General features: G+C 42.0%; 1 protein-coding gene and 1 pseudogene across 1 annotated transcript in view; one reads left to right on the forward strand and one right to left on the reverse strand.

The window, feature by feature from the left end:
* The window catches only part of WNT5B (Wnt family member 5B), a 104,882-nt gene that overhangs the window by 60,320 nt on the left and 25,338 nt on the right, over window positions 1-19,224 (forward strand). The gene's annotated exons all lie outside the window — the stretch shown is intronic.
* LOC131483719 (large ribosomal subunit protein eL20-like) lies at window positions 95-17,572 on the reverse strand (annotated as a pseudogene).

The following is a 19,224-nucleotide window of genomic DNA, read 5'->3' on the forward strand; positions in this document are numbered from 1 at the left end:
GTATAGAAACAAAAATGAAAGCCCTGTATAAGAAGTCTCTCCAAAACTTTATCAAAAATTTTAAAGGAACTAGATTTTCAGATGGGTGTGTTTTTCATCTGGGTGAGGCCTGGGAAAATTGAGAGGCCCAACCCGGATATCAAGCTTACTTAAGGGTGTGTGTACTTCCTCGTTCAGAGAAGGAAGATCTGGCAGGAAAGATCGGAAGAGATCTGCAGCTTTTTAAAGTCATTCAAAAAAATATAGATCCAAAACTGGTGACCCTGAGTCTAGCTGGTAAGTGTTGGATCAAAGGAGTTAAAATATGTTGTGTGTGTTTTGTATTAACTCTAAAGTATCCATGGCACTACTGTGTAGTAGACACTCTGTAAAGGTTTTTGAACTGAAATGAATGAGAACAGTAATAACATAGTATCTTTATGAAAGACTTCATGCATATCAAAACGTCTCCAAGAATCTGGACAACCAATAGCAACGGACATCAGAGGTTTATAAAATGGTACCTTTCCAACTACTTTCCAACTTCAAAATTTCTTGATGGAAACATTCTTTCTATTCCTTCCTAGTCCAGTAAAACCTTGGATTGCGAGTAACTTGTTCTGCAAGTGTTCTGCAAGATAAGCAAACATTTCTAATAAATTTTAACTTGATAAAAAGAGCTATGTCTTGCAATACAAGTAGTATGTGAGGTCGAATGTCACATGATAATAACTGAGCCAATGGTTCTTCAAATTTGCTTTGATATATAAGTGCTTTGGATCATAAGCATGTTTCTGGAAGGAATTATGCTCGCAAACCAAGGTTTTACTGTATTACTAAACGAGAGTTTCTTGGGGCATCTCTCAGACATTTCTCCAAAGAAGATATACAAATGGATAATGAGCATATGAAAAGATGCTAAACATCAGTAATTGTTAGGGAAATGTAAATCAAAAGCACAGTAAGATACCACTCACATCTATTAGGATGGATACTATTAATAAAATAGAAGATAACAAGAGTTGGTGAAAATGTAGAGAGACTGGAACACTGGGCATACTGTTAGTGGGAATGTAGATGGTTCAGCCCCTGTGGAAACTAGTATCGTGGGTCCTCAAAAACCTAAAAATAGAATTACCATAGGGGCGCCTGGGTGGTTCAGTTAGTTGAGGGTCTGACTCTTAATCTCAGCTCATGTCTTGATCTCAGGATGGTGAGTTCGAGCTCGTTGGGCTCCACACTGGGCATGAAGCCTACTTAAAAAAAAAAAAAAATTAAACAGAACGAACATTTTGAAATAAAGATATGAATAAAAGGAAAAAATCGGTGAAAATTGTTCTCATATCAACAAATTGCCAGGAATACCCTGAAATATTTGTTTACTCTTCCTAGGTTATTAATTTGCTATATCCTGTAAACATGGGCTTTATCCACCACAATAAAAATAAGGACTTGGGGTCTGGGTAGCTAGAGCCCTCTCATTAGGATAGCTGTGCACTTTATTATTATTATTATTATTATTATTATTATTTGAGGGGGGCAGAGGGAGGTTTCCCAAGGAATTTATTTGGGCCAACTTGGGGACAGGGAAGCTTTGCATCTGAAAGAAATTGTTGGGCCTCTTGGTGGTGAAGTGTGGCTCTCCCTGGGGCCACAGGACCAGATGGGACAGTGGGAACTTGATCTTGGAGTCCTGGAACTGCTTGGCTGCCAGTGGGCTGCCCTTGCTGACTGCAGTCCCCACCTTCATCATCTGGATCGAGTGAGCGCTGTGCCAGTGCCTATGTCAGGACAGCACCGGGTGCCAGAGCCTGCAGTGGTCGGTCCCCGTACTCCGGGTACGTGCCGTCGGTGCCATTGCTGGAGTCATAGCGCAGCCAGGCTCCGAAGCTCTTCCCCCACAAGGGGCGTTTCTTGCACCCCTGTCTGCAGCAGACAGTTGCGCCTGAAGACTTTTTTGTCTTCCTCAGCTGAGACACAAAGTACCAGAAGGGGGGGCTTGGTCACAATATGATTAGGTGCAAAAGATTCCCTGGCCATAGAGGGGCTGAGTGCTGCATTGGGGGTGGGCAGGCCGCCCCCCACCACCTTGGACCGTTGTAGGGTGCCCGAGGCCTTTATGGGGGCACTCTCGGCCTGTCGCCACCACCCACGAAAGGCGACTGTGCACTTTATTGTCTGAACTAGAAAAATTCATGAGAGTGAAAGGGGTTGCCAATAATGATCACCCCCAGATGAATGGTCACTCCCTCCTTCTACCCTGGAAGTGGGGTTGCCATTTGTAAGTTGTAATTTGCAACTTTTGAGTATTAACTTTAATGTATGTTTTCATATTTTCAGGCACCTAACCAAAGGATTAGAAGTACTCTGATAGTGGGGTGCCTCGGTTAAGCATCCCACTCTTTTTTGGGGCACCTGGGTGGCTCAGTTAAGCGTCCGACCTCAGCTCAGGTCATGATCTCATGTCGGGCTCTGTGCTGACAGCTCAGAGCCTGGAGCCTGCTTTAGATTCCATCTCTCTCTCTCTCTCTCTCTCTCTCTCTCTCTCTCTCTGCCCCTCCCCTGCTCATGCTCTGTTTCTCTCTCTCAAAAATGAATAAACTTAAAAAAATTTTTTTTTTAAAAAGCACCCCACTCTTTTTTTTAAAATACAAAATTTATTGTCAAATTGGTTTCCATACAACACCCAGTGCTCATCCCAACAAGTACCCTCCTCAATGCCCATCACCCACTTTCCCCTCCCTCCCATCCCCCATCAACCCTCAGTTTATTCTCAGTTTTTAGGAGTCTCTTATGGTCTGGTTCCCTCCCTCTGTAACTTTTTGTTTTTCCTTCCCCTCCCTCATGGTCTTCTGTTAAGTTTGTCAGGATCCACATATGAGTGAAAACATATGGTATCTGTCTTTCTCTGCCTGACTTATTTCACGTAGCATAACACTCTCCAGTTCCATCCATGTTGCTACAAAAGGCCATATTTCATTCTTTCTCATTGCCAAGTAGTATTCCATTGTGTATATAAACCATAATTTCTTTATCCATTCATCAGTTGATGGACATTTAGGCTCTTTCCATAATTTGGCTATTGTTGAAAGTGCTGCTATAAATATTGGGGTACAAGTGCCCCTATGCATCAGGACTCCTGTATCCCTTGGGTAAATTACTGGCAGTGCTATTACTGGGTCATAGGGTAGGTCTATTTTTAATTTTTTGAGGAACCTCCACACTGCTTTCCAGAGCAGCTGCACCAGTTTGCATTCCCACCAACAGTGCAAGAGGGTTCCCATTTCTCCACATCCTCTCCAGCATCTATAGTCTCCTGATTTGTTCATTTTAGCCACTCTGGCTGGTATGAGGTGATATCTCGGTGTGGTTTTTATTTGTATATCCCTGATAAGGAGTGACATTGAGTATCTTTTCATGAAGCATCCCACTCTTGATTTGCGCTCAGGTCATGATCTCACGGGTTCATGGGATCAAGCCCTGAGTTGGGTTCTGTGCTGACAGTGTGGGGCCCGCTGGGGATTCTCTCTCTCCCACTCTCTCTGCCTCTCCCCTGCTCGTGCACTCTGTCTCTCTCTCTCTCTCTCAAAATGAATAAATAAACTTAAAAAAAAAAGAAATACTTTGATAGAATACCAGCTATTATTTGTTAATATTAACAAAAACCTTAGATACTTGTTACAAAGCAGATAGCATCTTCGAAAAAAAAAACAAAAACAAACCTGTGTTGTAAATATAGCTATTTCCAGGGCAATGAACACCTAAAAAGGTGGATTTTCACTCATTCAGTAGTTCAGGAAATGTTGAAACAATTTTGTGCTTTGAAGCAGACAAAGATGTTGAAGTGATATTTCTGTCTTTAACGGTTTAGACCAAGCAATGAGCTAGAAAACGCCTACTCATAGTGATGTGTCTGTTGGTGTTACAGTGCCGACAGAGTGATAGAAATAAAATGTTTCCATTGAGAGGGTAACCATAGGGAAGCCTAGAATTTATGAATCGTTTTGATGGAAGGAAGGTCATTACATCAAGTAGAAACTTGTTTAGACAACAGGCTGAAAATTTTCCTTACTTGTTTGGAAAGAAATAAGAACACTGTAGCAACAGCCATACATTGTCATACTTTGTTACGGTTCTTCCCCTTTGAGACACCAGGTTAATTTTAAAAATCATCTTTTCAAAGAATTTTTGGCTTTTTTTCCCTTCAAGAATAAAGAAACTTTAATTCTTTTTTTTTCTATTTTTTTTATGTTTATTTTTGAGAGAGAGACAGAGATAGAGAGAGACAAAGAGAGCACAAGCAGGGGAGGGGCAGAGAGAGAGGGAGACACAGAATCCGAAGCAAGCTCCAGGCTCCAGCTGTCAGCACAGAGCCCAACACGGGGCTCGAACTCATGAATAGTGAGATCATGACCTGAGCCGAAGTTGGATGCTCAACCGACTATGCCACCCAGGTGCCCCAGGAAACTTTAATTCTTATTCATCTGGAATTAGAATTCAGTATCTGAAGTCAGAAAATTTTAGTTCATGGTTTGGATTTTCTACTGTGTTTACAAATCCGATTGCCCTGAAAAAATTTTTTCTTGATTGGCAGTCTTTCTCCTCATTTGCCCAACTCACTGCTCTCTGACAATAGAGCTTGATAGTACACATCCAGGCAGGGATGGAGAAGAGGAGCCATTCAGTGTTCTGCCTGGCCCCTTAAAAGGCCCCTTAAAAGGTGCAAAGGTGGTTCCCACGTGTGTCTCTCGTAAGTGCTTGCAACATGGGAGCCCCTGAGGTCACCTCTGTTCCCAAGATAGCATCATGAGCTAAATCTACACCAGATTTGGAGTCTGAAGTTGTGCATTAGAATCCTAGCTCTCCTATTATAATAGACACATGGCCTCAGGCAAAGTGACTGAAATTCTTTGAGCTTCAATTTCCTCATCTATAAAGTGAAAGTAATTCCTTTCACAGAGCTGTTGTCCAAATTCCCTGAGGAAAAAACAATCCACAGGAAAGGAAGGGCCTAGTGTAGGACCTGGCACATAGTAGAGATCAAATAAATGCTGTGTTTTGGGTTTTCTTTTATAAATGCACTGTGGGGGAAAAGAAAAACCCACACAGGTGTGCCCTCAATTTGTACAGATATACATTTGCTGACAGTTGAACATTTTTTTAAACGTTATTTCCTGTTTTTAAGAAATGTGCAGGTTAAAGGGGTGGAAACACAGCAAAAATGCAAGAACATAATAAAATGATCTTTCAGTTAGAGCAAGCCATCTATCTCTCTCCATCTCATTTTCTCCTCCAAAAGTCAGGAAGAGCAGCAGATTCCATTCAGTCACCAAGAAATGGTCCCAGACCACTTCTGCCAGAACAACATCCTTCCTGTTGCCTTCAATGTATGATCTCACTACCAACTCTCACACTCTTGCTTGGAGCCACGGTTCTCAAACTTGAGCAGAATGACTTTGAACACTTCTGAGTCAGAAGGTCTGGGGTGGGGCCGAGAATTGGCATTTCTAACACGATCCCACGTGATGTTGATGCTGTTGACTGGGATCACAGCACTGACAGCCCTGGTGAACTTCCTACTACCCAGTTTTCTTTCTCTTCCTTTAAGACTTCTATTAAGGAGCACCTGGGTGGTTAAGCATCCGACTTCAGCTCAGGTCATGATCTCGCAATTTGTGGGTTCGAGCCCTGCGTTGGGCTCTGGGCTGACAGCTCGGAGCCTGGAGCCTGCTTTGGATTCTGTTGTCTCCCTCTCTTGGCCCCTCCCCCACCCACACTCTGTTTCTCTGTCTCTCAAAAATAAATAAACATTAAAAAAAAATTAAAGACTTCCATTAAATGATACTTCCTAAAGGCTCTCCCGTTTTAGCAAAATAAAAATAATTCACAGAAGAAAAAAAACGATGTTTCCCACCACTCATCTTTCATCTTTTAGATCATAAGCTCATGATGACTGAATTTTTCCCCCCAGTGATAGAGTGAAAAGAATATAGGTTTTGTAGTCGGATTCTGGTTTAAAATCTTGATTCTATCACTTATTACTTCTGTGACATTGGACAAATTATTTTAATCAGTTGGAGCCTTGGTTTTCTTACTATGCAATGGGACTAGTGATTTTTGTATCTTGGGAGTTTTGTGAGAGTACAGTTCCTGACCATAATGAAAATAGCTAATATTTATTGAGCATTTATTTTGTATTAATCATTCTTTTAAGGTCTTTACATATATGGACTTATCTATTCTTCACAACAGCTAAATAGTACAGGCTAGCAACAGCTAATCAGCTAATAAGTGGAATCTGAACTAAGAAGAAAAGTCCATTTTACAGGTGAGGAAACTATGGCACAGAGAAGTAACTTGCTCAAGACAAAACAGGTAGCGGAACTGGAATCCGAACTTTCATTATACCTTTCATTATACTGAACATCATTATACCTTGCTAGGATGTGGTTTCTGTATGACATCAAAGAAGAAGGGGTCCAGGAAAAAATTTGTTAACAGTGGATGAGATAGTGACTGTACCGTAAGCAATATTGGGCCAGGGCAAGGTGTGGCTTTCACACAAAACGCTTGAAGACACTGTTTGATTTGCTAGCCAAGGTAGGTTGGTATTTGTGTGCCTGTATGTGTGTGTGTGTGTGAGAGAGATAGAGAGAGAGACAGAGAGAGAGGGAGAGGGAGAGGGAGAGAGGGAGAGAGAACATGTGCAAGCCTGTGTGATGTGCACACTGTGGGTAGATATGCTGATAATCCATTTTACATTTCCAGACCTACAGCTGGATGCCTGGCTGGCTCTGGCCTTGTAGTGTCCCCAAGGAATGCACTTGTGTGTAATTATGTCACCCTCTAGTGGTTACTTCTCCATTAGCCCTTCCTCCATGAAACTGCCACTCCGTGTCAGTGCTTCTTCCAAATGAGACTCAGTGAGCAGAACCTGAGGGAGACTGCACCGAGGGGCCGAGAGAAGGGGAGCATGGCCCAGGGCAAGAAGAGAGAGGAAGAGTGTGAAGGAAGGGAACGCACCACCGGAAATAACCAGTAGTTCACTTCTGGCAGGGGAAGAAGGGGAGGCAGGAAAGGCAGAACATTTTGGAGCAAGGGGGGGAAGGAAGGAAGATGGGCTCAAGTGAGAGTCCTGATATCACTTTTCACCCAGTACCATTTTGTATTTATGGGATGGGACAGTTAGTGCATCTAGAGCTCTTTCCAGAGCTTCAGTACTGAGGGCTGAAGTGGGATTACACAAGGAATATTCTTAGCCAGTTTCAATTCTCTTTTCCAAGGGAAGTAAGCACAGACTGTGGGGCTAACAAAGGCTGGCTACTTTCCAGGTTTTCACCACCCTGGAATGGACAGCTAACTTTCCTCCTTCTCCGTAGCCTGAGGCTGTGTTCTCTCTGCCAGTGAAGGTCATCCTCATAGATCTGTCATATCTTGATAAATATTTCAAAAGGCAAGGATGGAATCAAGATCAATCTTCCTCAGAACTGGTTTGTAACTCCACATCGGGTCTGGAACTCTGCTGTCTAAAACCTTACTGAGCCAGAGTTTGAAGGTTATTCCTATTTTGAAAAGGTACTGGGGCTGAGCCAGGTTTTTCTGGAAAGTTCTATGTGGATGAACCAAAGCATTTACATTTCTTACATAATGCCAGACCCAGAGGAGTCTGAGGCACCAGCTCTGTTGCAGAGCTCACAGCCAGCTTCCCTTTTCTGCCAAGAGGGTAGGGTTAAAGGTTTAGAAAATAGCCAGAATTAACTCTTCACACCCCAGAAAAAAGATAGTTACAAAAAATTTTTTAAAAAAGAGAATTAAAAGAAAAAAAAAGATAAAAAGCAAATCTTTACATCATGTGATACGTTGTTTTCCTGGATACCAGTCATTCCCCAAACTGCCAACACACCAAGCACTGGCTTTCCCCTCTTCAAAGAGGAATGTGAAAACAGTACAAAAACTCTGTTCAAATTTTTTCTAAAGTTAAAACAACTTCTCTTAGTTTTGAGACCTAGAATTCAGTGAAGTTTTTTTATTTGTTGTTTACTTTTTATTTTTATTATTTAAAAAAATTTTTAAATGTTTTTGTTTATTTATTTTTATTTTTAAAAAAATTTTTAAATGTTTTATTTATTTTTAAGACAGAGAGAGACAGAGCATGAGTGGGGATGGGGCAGAGAGAGAGGGAGACACAGAATCTGAAGCAGGCTCCAGGCTCCAAGCTGTCCGCACAGAGCCCGATGCGGGGCTCAAACTCACTAGCTGTGAGATCATGACTCGAGCCAAAGTTGGATGCTCAGGACACTCAACCGACTGAGCCCCCCGGGGTGCCCCTGTTTTTATTTATTTTTGAAGGAGAGAGAGAGACAGAGCATGAGCGGGGGAGGAGCAGAGAGAGAGAGGGAGACACAGAATTGGAAGCAGGCTCCAGGTTCTAAGCTGTCAGCACAGAGCCTGATGCGGGGCTCGAACTCAACTGTGAGATCATGACCTGCCTGAGCTGAAGTCGGACGCTTAACCAACTGAGGCACCAGGCGCCCTTACTTTTTATTTTTAAACTTCACTTACCATTTAAGGCCAAAGTGTTCAAGTAACTTACTCAAAAGATCTGTTGTAACCATCAAGAATTCTTTGATTTAGCTGGGTGAGGGCATGACCCGAAATTGGAGTTGTCAACATTCTGACATAATAACAAAACTTAGTAATTAGGTGACACCTTCCCTTTAAAGCTTTGAGAGCACTGTGTAGACATTTGATGACAGCACTTATTTGTTTGTTTTGCAAATGGAGAAAATAAGGCATAGAGTAAAGAAGGGATTTTCTCAGGGTCCTGGGAACCGTTGAGGTTGAGTGCATCATTCCTCTGACCTGCAAGCATCTTTGAATTCCTCACTCAGGTGCGCACTCAGGATCGCCTCTGTACGCGATGTTTCAAGAAAACTCATATGCCGTGGGGAGCATAATCAGTTATTGGCAGAAGTACATAGAATTAAATTTGATCACTTATGCTACTAAGTGGTTAGGATTGCCAGTTGATTTAACTACAATAAAGGAGGACAAGTGAACATTTTATTTTAGAAAGAGTGATTATGCGTGTCACCCAACCATGTTAGTGACAAAGTGCTTTGGGAAAATAGAAAACAATCTTTGGAATCCTTTTTCAGCCTAGTCCTCCATTTTTCTGATTTTAATGCTATAAATTTTAAAAGTTTGGCATAATTTGGAAAACAATATGAAGACTAAGAAATTTGCTCGCAAGTGAATTAGCTTGCATTGTGTTTTCATCAGCAACATGCCTTAGTCTGTAATGCTTCACTATACAGATGGCATATCAGCTGTCATATGCTACCCTTAATATCCTAATTATCATAATTTTCAATATAAACATAGCATTTATTAAAAACTTTCTGGGGGCTCCTGACTGGCTCAGTCGGAAGAGTGTGTGATGCTAGATCTTGGGGTCATGAGTTTGAGCCCTTGTGCAATGGGTATAGAGATTATTAAAATAAATAAATAAACTTAAAAAAAATTCTGTAAGGTGGCCTAAACTGGTAGATAGTTGCAACTACTACATGAATTAATATGTGAACTAAAGTTTTGTTGTGTTCTGTAGCATGAAGATAGTAAGTGCTTAAAATTTGAGTATTTCTTAATCCTTGACCAACGTAAAGAATCGCATGCTTAACATTAGATCATCTTAAATTCTCCATGGCTCTGGGAGAGAACTGGTTTTTCAATCTAATGCATAGATCATATTCCAAACTGAGGGGTTTGTTTGTTTTGTTTTGTTTTGTTTTGTTTTTTAACAATATCAAGTTTAAATTCTACTCCTGAAACCATTACTCCAGTATTTGTTAACTAGCTTGGATTTAAATAAAATTAAAAATAAAATTAAAAAATCAAGTTTTAAAATTCTGTTTATTTAAATTCTAAGACAAAGCTGGAAACAGGAGAATTGAAGACCTGAAAACAACATTGTCTGCCATTGCTGTTCTGCCATGGAAAAGAAATGGCGTGCAAAAAAAAAAAAAAAAAGGAGGTTGGCAGGAATTAAATTTGTGGTGTTATGCAAGAGAAGGCATCCAGATTACATATAAAAGTTAAACTGTTTCACACCCTGTTCCTAAACATAAGGGATATGCAAATATGTGGCAGCAGTAGGTTGAAGCCTGAATGTTTTCTTAAACATTTCTTAAATGTTAAGTATCCTGAAAGATTCCCAAACAAATAGAAAATTCTACTTTGAATGAGTGTCTGTGGTCCTAGATCCTGCTGAGTGGACCTCCTTTTAATGTCCCTCCTGCTCACAAAAAAAGAGTAAACTATCTCTAACATCCAAATAAAATCCACAACAATAAAACAATTTTTGAAAGGCATGTTAGAGATCCAACTGGATTCTCTTCCTGCATTTTTCTGTAGCATATCAATTTGATTTGCTTCATGGTTAAATGGTTCTTGGTCTGAGTGATGGTTTCATGGGTGTATACAAATGTAAAAAATTCATCAGGCTGTATATTTAAGATTTGTGCATTTTTCTCTGTTTTGTCTCAATAGTAATAATAATTTTAAAAAGCTGTTTGTGTGTTTAAGTCAGAAGGGGGTTTAATGGGTCAAGGAAAGTTTACTTCTATGCATACAAATTATCACAAGTTCTGTTTGTTCAACAGGCTAACCAAACAGGTAGAGATTCTGCAGCAGCTGCTGCCTAGAATTTAACTGTGATGGGAACTCGGCCCTACCCCTCAACCCCACAACCCTGTCTTGCTTGTAACTGTCACTCCCACCCTGGACCTTCCTGACCTGGCTGCTCTCACTCCAGAACCAGGGCGAGAGTTGTATCTCTTTTGTTACTCTTCACCTGCAAGCCTCATCCCCATCCCTCAGCCCCTGGTACAGTGTGTGCAGTCTGCACTCAACAAATATTGCCTCTAATTCTGATCATTTTCTTTGATTAATATGTGTTGGGGGTGGGGACCAGAGTGGGAGGGGAAGAGGAAGCTGTTTTTTTTTAATGTTTTAAGTATTTTAATTTTTAAAGTTTATTTATTTATCTTTGAAAGGGAGAGAGAGCACGAGCTGGGGAGGGGCAGAGAGAGAGGGAGACACAGAATCCGAAGGAGGCTCAGGCTCCGAGCTGTCAGCACAGAGTCCAATGCGCCCGCAAACTGTCTGTGAGATCATGACCTGAGCCGAAGTTGGAGGCTTAACCAACTGAGCCACCCAGGCGCCCCAAGCTGTTTTTTTAAAGAATAGATCAGTGGGGCGCCTGGGTGGCGCAGTCGGTTAAGCGTCCGACTTCAGCCAGGTCACGATCTCGCGGTCTGTGAGTTCGAGCCCCGCGTCGGGCTCTGGGCTGATGGCTCGGAGCCTGGAGCCTGCTTCCGATCCTGTGTCTCCCTCTCTCTCTGCCCCTCCCCCGTTCATGCTCTGTCTCTCTCTGTCCCAAAAATAAATAAAAAACGTTGAAAAAAAAATTTAAAAAAAATGTTTAAAAAAAAATTAAAAAAATAAAGAATAGATCAGTGAATGAATCTGTATTGTGGGAAGCAATCTGGGGTGGGGGCAGGAGCTGGAATAGAGAACACACAGACATTTCTGGTTTTGCCTCAGTCTTTGAGAATGTTTTCTTAATGTTGAAAAAATGCAATAGTTTTATCATTTGCTGCACACCATTCCATGCTGTTCCCTACGAACCAAATCAGGCCACATTATACTTGCTATGTTATCCCGTGCTGTTTTTCATTGACTTTTTGGTTGTTGATATTGGCTTTTAGGGTTTGGTGTGTGGTTTCTCTTGACACAAACATGAACACATTTACCACTGAAATTTTCCTAGGGGTCTGGTCATTTGAAGCTGGAAATTGTCTTTGGGATACGTTTTCACATTCCTGTTCTTGCTTTCATCTGTGTGCCACCCATGGCATTAGGCTTTCTGTGGTGTGGTGGATGTGCTACATGTAAGTAGAAAAATGCAGCTTCTCTGATGCAGCCAAGAAGACAAGGAAACCATGGTAATATTGTGTGCTATTAACGCACATTTGTTTGTGGTCTATCAGAGCTTCAGGTCCAGCTGTCTTTGCCTATTACTGCCATCCCAGACAGTGACATCCACAAGGACAAGGCCCTTTTGCAGAATATCAAGGACACACCTCCCTTATTCGTGCTCCAGTGGCTGAGATCCGACAGCACTCCTGCTAATGTTTTCTCGATTTGAGCTCGGTGGCACTGGCTACTGGGCATTTTTTTGCAGAGGATCCTCATTAGAATTCCCCTCTGTGTCAGTTTTTTAAATCTGTTTTTTAAACAAAATCTCTAAATGCTTTTGAAACCCACAGTGTTGTTTTATTTTGCTGATAGAACCCAGATGGCAGGAGAGAGTTTTTTTCCATCATTTGAATCGCTGCACATGTACTGTATCACCTGGACACAGAAGGGTGATGTCAGGACAGTGCTGTGGCCACAGAGCCTGGTTACGCTCAGGAAAGCAGCGGAGCCAAAAAATGCCTTCTGATTCAACACTTCCGTTCTCTGTGTGACTTCAGCACATATCTAGTTACAGGGTTTCTTTTGGCAAAAACAAATTTTTGTGTGAGAGTTAGCCGGGCAAAGCCAGTGTCTCCTTGGCCAGTTGAGTTTGAGGACCCATCTGCCTCATACATCATTAGCAGCATTGTTGGTTTAGGGCCTCTCCATAGAATCTTTATTCATGGAGAAGTAGAAAGAAGCTCTAACAGCCCAGCTGGATTTCCAGGTCCTGAGTGGAATTTGTAACCCCTTTGACTTCTCAACTGAGAAAATTGGATGCGGCTGTCACAGAAAGAGAATAAATATGGAACCCCACAATGCTATGCTTGCAGCTACTTTTATTCCATTGAATTGGACACATAATAAAAGGCAGGCATACTCTGGGAGGCATAGGGCTGAACCAATGCGAGGAGCCCTACAGTCTGTCAGTTGAGCTGGTGACAGTTGTAGGCAAGACACTTTATGCCCCTTTAGTTGGCCACTGGCTGAAAGATGCCGGCAATAATATCCTCTTCTGTGATCCTACTGCCAGTGTTCTAGTCTTAAAACTAAATGACCTATGAAAGAGGAAATACAAATGTCTATAACCATCTAACAGTGTATATACCCTCACTAATAATCAAAGAAATGCAGTTTAAAATCAGATAGGCATTTTCACCTATTATGAGAAAATATTTTTTTAAATGACACTATCTAAATATCTTAATTACCTTTTGTCATTTAAAACTATAACCTAGTCTAGTATTTTATTAGGCTTTATTTTCATTAAAGGTTGGAAATCTTAAAAATAGTTTATTTTGAAAGAGCAATAAATTGCCCAATGTACTTAATGAGCAAATTTAACTGGATTGGTGGACTGGCCAATAGATGCCAGAGATGTAAGGGGCTGCAAAAGACGTTAGGGATAGTACAGTTCAACCTTTTATTCTGTAATTGAGAAATCAGGGACCTAGAGTAGCTGTGTGACTTGTCTAGGGTCGCACAGTTATGAAGAGCTGGGACTGCATTCGTAAAATATCATGGGCTGTTATTCAGACCTTGCTGTAGATAAAGAGCTTAATACAGGATTCAACTTTTTTTGTCTTTTTTAATACCTCAAGGATGTTGTGCTTTACTATCTTTCTAGGCAGACAAAATGTCATACACCTCAAAGAACAGGAATTCAGGCATTGTTACCTTCACTCAATCTGTCCTTTATGTGACTGAGTGGCTGGATACCTCTATATATTTTTAATGAGGATAGCAATCTATCTGTAATTGAAGTCCCTTTGATAGTCTTAGTAGAAACCACTTGAGCAATTATAAATAAAAATAGGGTGTTGACAGTCCAAAAGGGGGATATTTTAAAAGTATATAGATGATTCTAACATCAGGCAGAGTTTCTGTTAAGGTAAATGTTAGCTTCTGTAATGAACAAACACCCCAATGTAAGTTGGCTCTAAAACCATCAAAGTTTGTTTCTAGCCCAAGTAAAAGGCAAAATGCATGTTCCTTATTGGCAGGCAGTTCTCCAAGGGGTAATTTTGGGGCCTGTCTTGTGACTCTATCCTTAGCTCTCACTTTGAAAGCCACTATGCTTGGGGCGCCTGGGTGGCTCAGTCGGTTGAGCGTCCGACTTTGGCTCAGGTCATGATCTCACAGCTCGTGGGTTCGAGCCCTGCATCGGGCTCTGTGCTGACAGCTCAGAGCCTGGAGCCTGCTTTGGATTCTGTGTCTTCCTCTCTCTCTGCCCCTAAGCCACTTGCACTCTGTCTCTGTCTCTCTCAAAAATAAACATTAAACAAAAAAAAAAAAATAGAAAGCCACTATGCTTATCTGCATCAAGCTGAAAGAAGGAAAGCGAGCATGGATGACTATTTGTGGGTGGATTTTGTGGGCCAGGCATGGAAGTGGTAGACATCATTTCTTCTAACATTCCATTAGAAAGAACCCAATCACATGATGGCATCTTAGTGCGGTGGAGGCTGGAAGATGTAGTCAAGCCGTGTGCGGTTTCAGTGACTGTTAAGTGAGCTCTGCCATGAATAGCTTTGAGGGTCCAAAGTAGGAAGACAGCATATGGGGTGAAGTATCTTCTTAGGCAAATATACATATAGGTGTATATACACACAAACCCAGGAGTGTAGAAGTTATTGATAATTATTTCTACTATTTTTTGTAAAGATTGTTTTTAAGGGGTGCCTGGGTGGATCAGTCGGTTAAGTGTCTGACTCTTGGTTTTGGCTCAGGTCGGATCTCACAGCATGTGAGTTGGAGCCCCAAATCAGACTCTGCACTGACAGCATGGAGCCTGCTTGGGATTCTCTCTCTCCCTCTCTCTCTCTGCCCCTCCCCTGCTCTCTTGCTCTCTCTCTCTCTCTCTCTCTCTCAAAATAAATAAATGAACTTTAAAAAAATTATTTTTAAGGAATCCCTTAATCTAATGTGGGTCTCAAACTTACAACTCTGAGATAAAGAGTCACATGCTCCACCGACTGAGCCAGCCAGGCACCCCTATTTCTACTATTAACTATAATTTTTTGTTAATTTTGATATAGGTATTTCCGTGGACTCATTCGAGGTGTTATACATACCTCAAGCTGTTTATTTCTTTAGTAGTGGTGACTTTTTGATCAATGACATGTATTTGCAAGATGGCCAGATTTCATGGATATCAAAACTGTTCTGGGGCACCTGGGTGGCTCAGTCAGTTGGGCATCTGACTTCAACTCAGGTCATGATCTCACACTGTGTGAGTTTGAGCCCATGTTGGGCTCTGTGCTGACAGCTCAGAGCCTGGAGCCTGCCTCAGATTCTGTGTGTGTGTCTCTCTCTCTTTACCCCTCCTCCACTCACACTCTATCTCTCTCTGTCTCTCAAAATAAATATTGAAAAACAATTTTTTTAAATAGTGGGATCTCCCCAAAGCCACATGCACATATACTATCATCAGTATTTTTTATTTCAATTCAATAGTGACCAAATGCAAGTGGTCTGAGGGCCTGTACTGGTGGTTGATTCCACCACTAACATTCATTATTCTCATGGCTGCATAATGCACAGACCACACCTCCTCCCCTTCTTTCCACTCAGGCTGACAGTGTTCTCCTTTGGCCCCTTATCATGTTTCTGCTGGATTAGTCCTCCCAGCTGGGCTCTCAACCCTTAGACTCTCATTCTCTATACTCCACCAATCATTATTGCTGGCAAACTATAAGCAGTTTTCCTAAATACAGATCTGATGATGCCTCTCTTCTGTTTAAATGCCTTTGATGGTTCCTAGGATTACAGAATAAAGCCCAAACTCCCAGGTGGGACCTCAGAGTCTTCCATGGGCAAGTCCCAGTATGAAGGTCCTGCTTCACCAAGAATTAATGATTTGTTTTTCTTTGCATTTTGGCTTTGTTTTCCCTCTCTCTCTCTCTCTCCCCCACTCCTCTCCCTCCCTCTCTCTCTCCCTTTCTCTGTGGACATGAAATTGTTGTGTGATGTTCTTCTCATTCTTAGAATGTGTCATGTGTTTTCAGGCCTCTGCACCTTTGCCCAATGGGAGGGTCTCCCTCTTCCATCTCCACTTGTGGGAATTCTGCCTGTCCTCTTAGGGACAAGTTCAAATACCACTTCTATCATGAAGAATGCCCTCCTTTGGAATTAATAAGTTGATTGTAGAACTAATACTTGAATACAAATATTAGCATAACAATTGGATAGCAGTTGGTATCTCCATTGTAACATGTCACTCGGCTAAATATTGTAACTCGTACATGTCTTGTCTCAAGTCTACAAGATTATAAGAATTTCTCTTACTCTTTGAGTAAGATCTGGTAGGTGCTCAATAATATTTATTGATTTGGGGGCGCCTAGGCGGCTCGATTGGTTAAGCATCTGACTTCAGCTCAGGTCATGATCTCGTGGGTTCGGGACCTTTGTGGGTTCGAGCCCCGTGTCAGGCTCTGTGCTGACAACACGGAGCCTGCTTCGGATTCTGTGTCTCTCTCTCTTTACCCCTCCCCTGCTCGCACTCTCTCTCTCTCAAATATAAATAAACATTAAAAAATATATATTATTGATTTGAATTGGAGTCACAGAAAGAATTCCATTTACATTACTTTCTGGCATTTTCACTGGGTCTGAACTTTTTCCTTTTTTCTTGAGTAGCAAATGTAAAATAGCTACTCATTTAGTTCTGATCATGAAAAATTGCTTCCTGCCTCATTACATTGTCTCCTTTTCCTAATGACAACTCTAAAGATGATGAGTGGAGGTTGTCATTGAAGTAGAAAATGTCTATATCCCTAGCTGGTAGGTGGGATGTTGGTCCTGGGCCATGGGTTCCAGAGTTAGTTGCCCTGACTCAAGTGCCCATAGTAGTTTACATGTTCCCTCTATTACAGCCCTTGTTGTGCCAACCTTAAATAGTAGACTTCAAATGGAGCTTTTGGTTTCATATGAGTAATAATTTGTTTATTTGCTTAGCTTCCATTCTAGACCAGCACCATCCATAAATTTTTTGTGATGATGGAAATGTCCTATTGAAAAGCCACATGTGGCCAGTGGCTACCATACTGGACAAGACAGTGATATCGAGCTCCTGGGAGAGTAACATCTTAATAATTTATTATAATCTCCTATATAGTGCTAGGTGCTCAGCAGGCCCACAATAAATGTGTGTGAAATGATGAACATTTAACATTCATCGAATGGCTGCTGAATTCAGGGTGCTTGCCGGGGGCCATTTGTGCATTGCCTCCATTTTCTGTGGAGCCCCGAGCTGAGGTGGCCCAGACCCTGAGGCTTGGCGTCCATCACTGCAACCTTCACCAGGGAAGCAGGCAGCAATTGGGAGCCATTTAGCAAGAGGGTTGGAGCTCTGTGAAAGAGGCCTGGCAGAGCCATAAAAGAAACGAAAGAATCTCAGCGGTAAACCAAAAGCCTCTTTAACATGCCCAGGCCTGAATTTGGTGATCATGCTTTTTCCTGAAGAAGCTTCAGAATTGGATTTTATTGAATTCCCCAAATCAGAACCTGTGAGGCCCACAAACCTGGCCTGAAGACGGCTGGCAGAGACTCCAGCGGTGGTGAAGGAGATGGGCATGTGTTCAGCATGAGCGGAGGTGAGAAAGGTGGCTGGCGTGGCTTCTCACCTGGTGAGGAAGGAAGTGAGGTTGCATCTGAGAGGGACTGAAGGATTTCTGTCTATGGTTTTCATTAGAAAGCTGCCTGGCACTTCTTCCCTTTGAGCCACAGCACCACCTAAGGGTCAGTTTGAAACGCAGGAATAACAGCTAGGGTGAGTAATAGGTAGACCCGCATAACTTAGTTATTGGTTTCCCCCCACCTAAAAACGAAGTGTAGGGGTGCCCGGGTGGCTCAGTCGGTTGAGCGTCAGACTCGATTTCGCTGGGGTCATGATCGGGTCATGATCTCATGGTTCGTGAGTTTGAGCCCCGTGTCAGACTCCTCACTGACAGTACAGAGCCTGCTTGGGATTCTCTCTCTCTCTCTCTCTCTCTCTCTCTCCCGTCTTTTCACTCTCTCTCTCTCTCTCAAAATAAATAAATAAACTTAAAAAAAAAGCGTCGAAGTGTCATTTCTGCATGAGCAGTAAGCTCTGGGGGGGAATTAGCTTGCAGTCTGTCTGTTCCCACACTGCCATTGGAACCCTGCCAGCCACGGGCACACCTGACCTGGGACAGCTGGAAGACAGGCCCTGGCACTCACCACTCAAGGCCTCTGGATCTAGGGCGGCTGCTTCTGCTGTTCTTTCCACTGTAATAGTCACCTCCCACTTGTTTATAAAAAACGAAGTAACTATCCTATTTTCCATTTGGAAATTGCCAATTTTTGAAGCCTAAGGTTGGCAGCTTCAGTAAGATTCCAAGAGAGCAAGAAGACTAGAATGAGGTGAGGCAATAAATTCTCATCCAAACTTAGTTCCTGGGATGAAATTACAGAACTGTTTAGAAGAAAAGAAGAATTAGCATAACTGTGTTCCTAAAACTCCATGTGTGCAAATCCAGATTTATAAATAGTTCAGAATGACTACTCAATTAGTAAAATGACTGTTGTATATGTAATATATATAATTATAATATATAATACACGTATTACGGTTCCTTTAACTAACAGTGGCATACTTAAAAGCCTTTGGGCACCTGACAAGCAGGATGAGTTTGTGAAGCAGCCAGGAGAGATGCAATAGAAAACAGCAGGGATTTGGGGAGGTGAGGAGGGCTGTGTACCTCTCACCCACTCACCGAGGCAGTCATATTCCCCAAATTTAAAAATATTGTGTTGGCCAAAGAGATTTTGTTGTCTGCCAGTTGGTGATCCTGCTTTTTTAAACAGTAAGATTGCCCCAGGTCTTTTTACAATACACTTCAGTTTGCAAAAAAAGGAACACGTTTACTTAACAGCACAAGATACATTTTTATTCTCATTAGCCTGTGGCATAGAGAGGTCATCACCCCGCCCAGGATGGGGATCCAGAATTCTATTTCTTTGCTTCTTTCACTATCCAAGCCAGGAAATTTGCAGAAGTGGGTGGCAATTTCCCAGGAAATTTTTTTTCCCCATAGGACCAGACCCAGTGAAAATAGGTTACTTTGAAGAAAGATGAGTGCATCCAGACAGCTTTCGCCTCAACTCCCTAAGTCTCTTGAAACAAAGTCCACACCCATGGCTGCCATGCTTCTTGAACAATTTCCTGTACCACACCGATCTGTGGCTATACCTTTTCTGCCTTCT

The sequence above is a fragment of the Neofelis nebulosa genome, chromosome 8 (assembly GCF_028018385.1).
Source record: "Neofelis nebulosa isolate mNeoNeb1 chromosome 8, mNeoNeb1.pri, whole genome shotgun sequence".
NCBI lineage: Eukaryota > Metazoa > Chordata > Mammalia > Carnivora > Felidae > Neofelis > Neofelis nebulosa.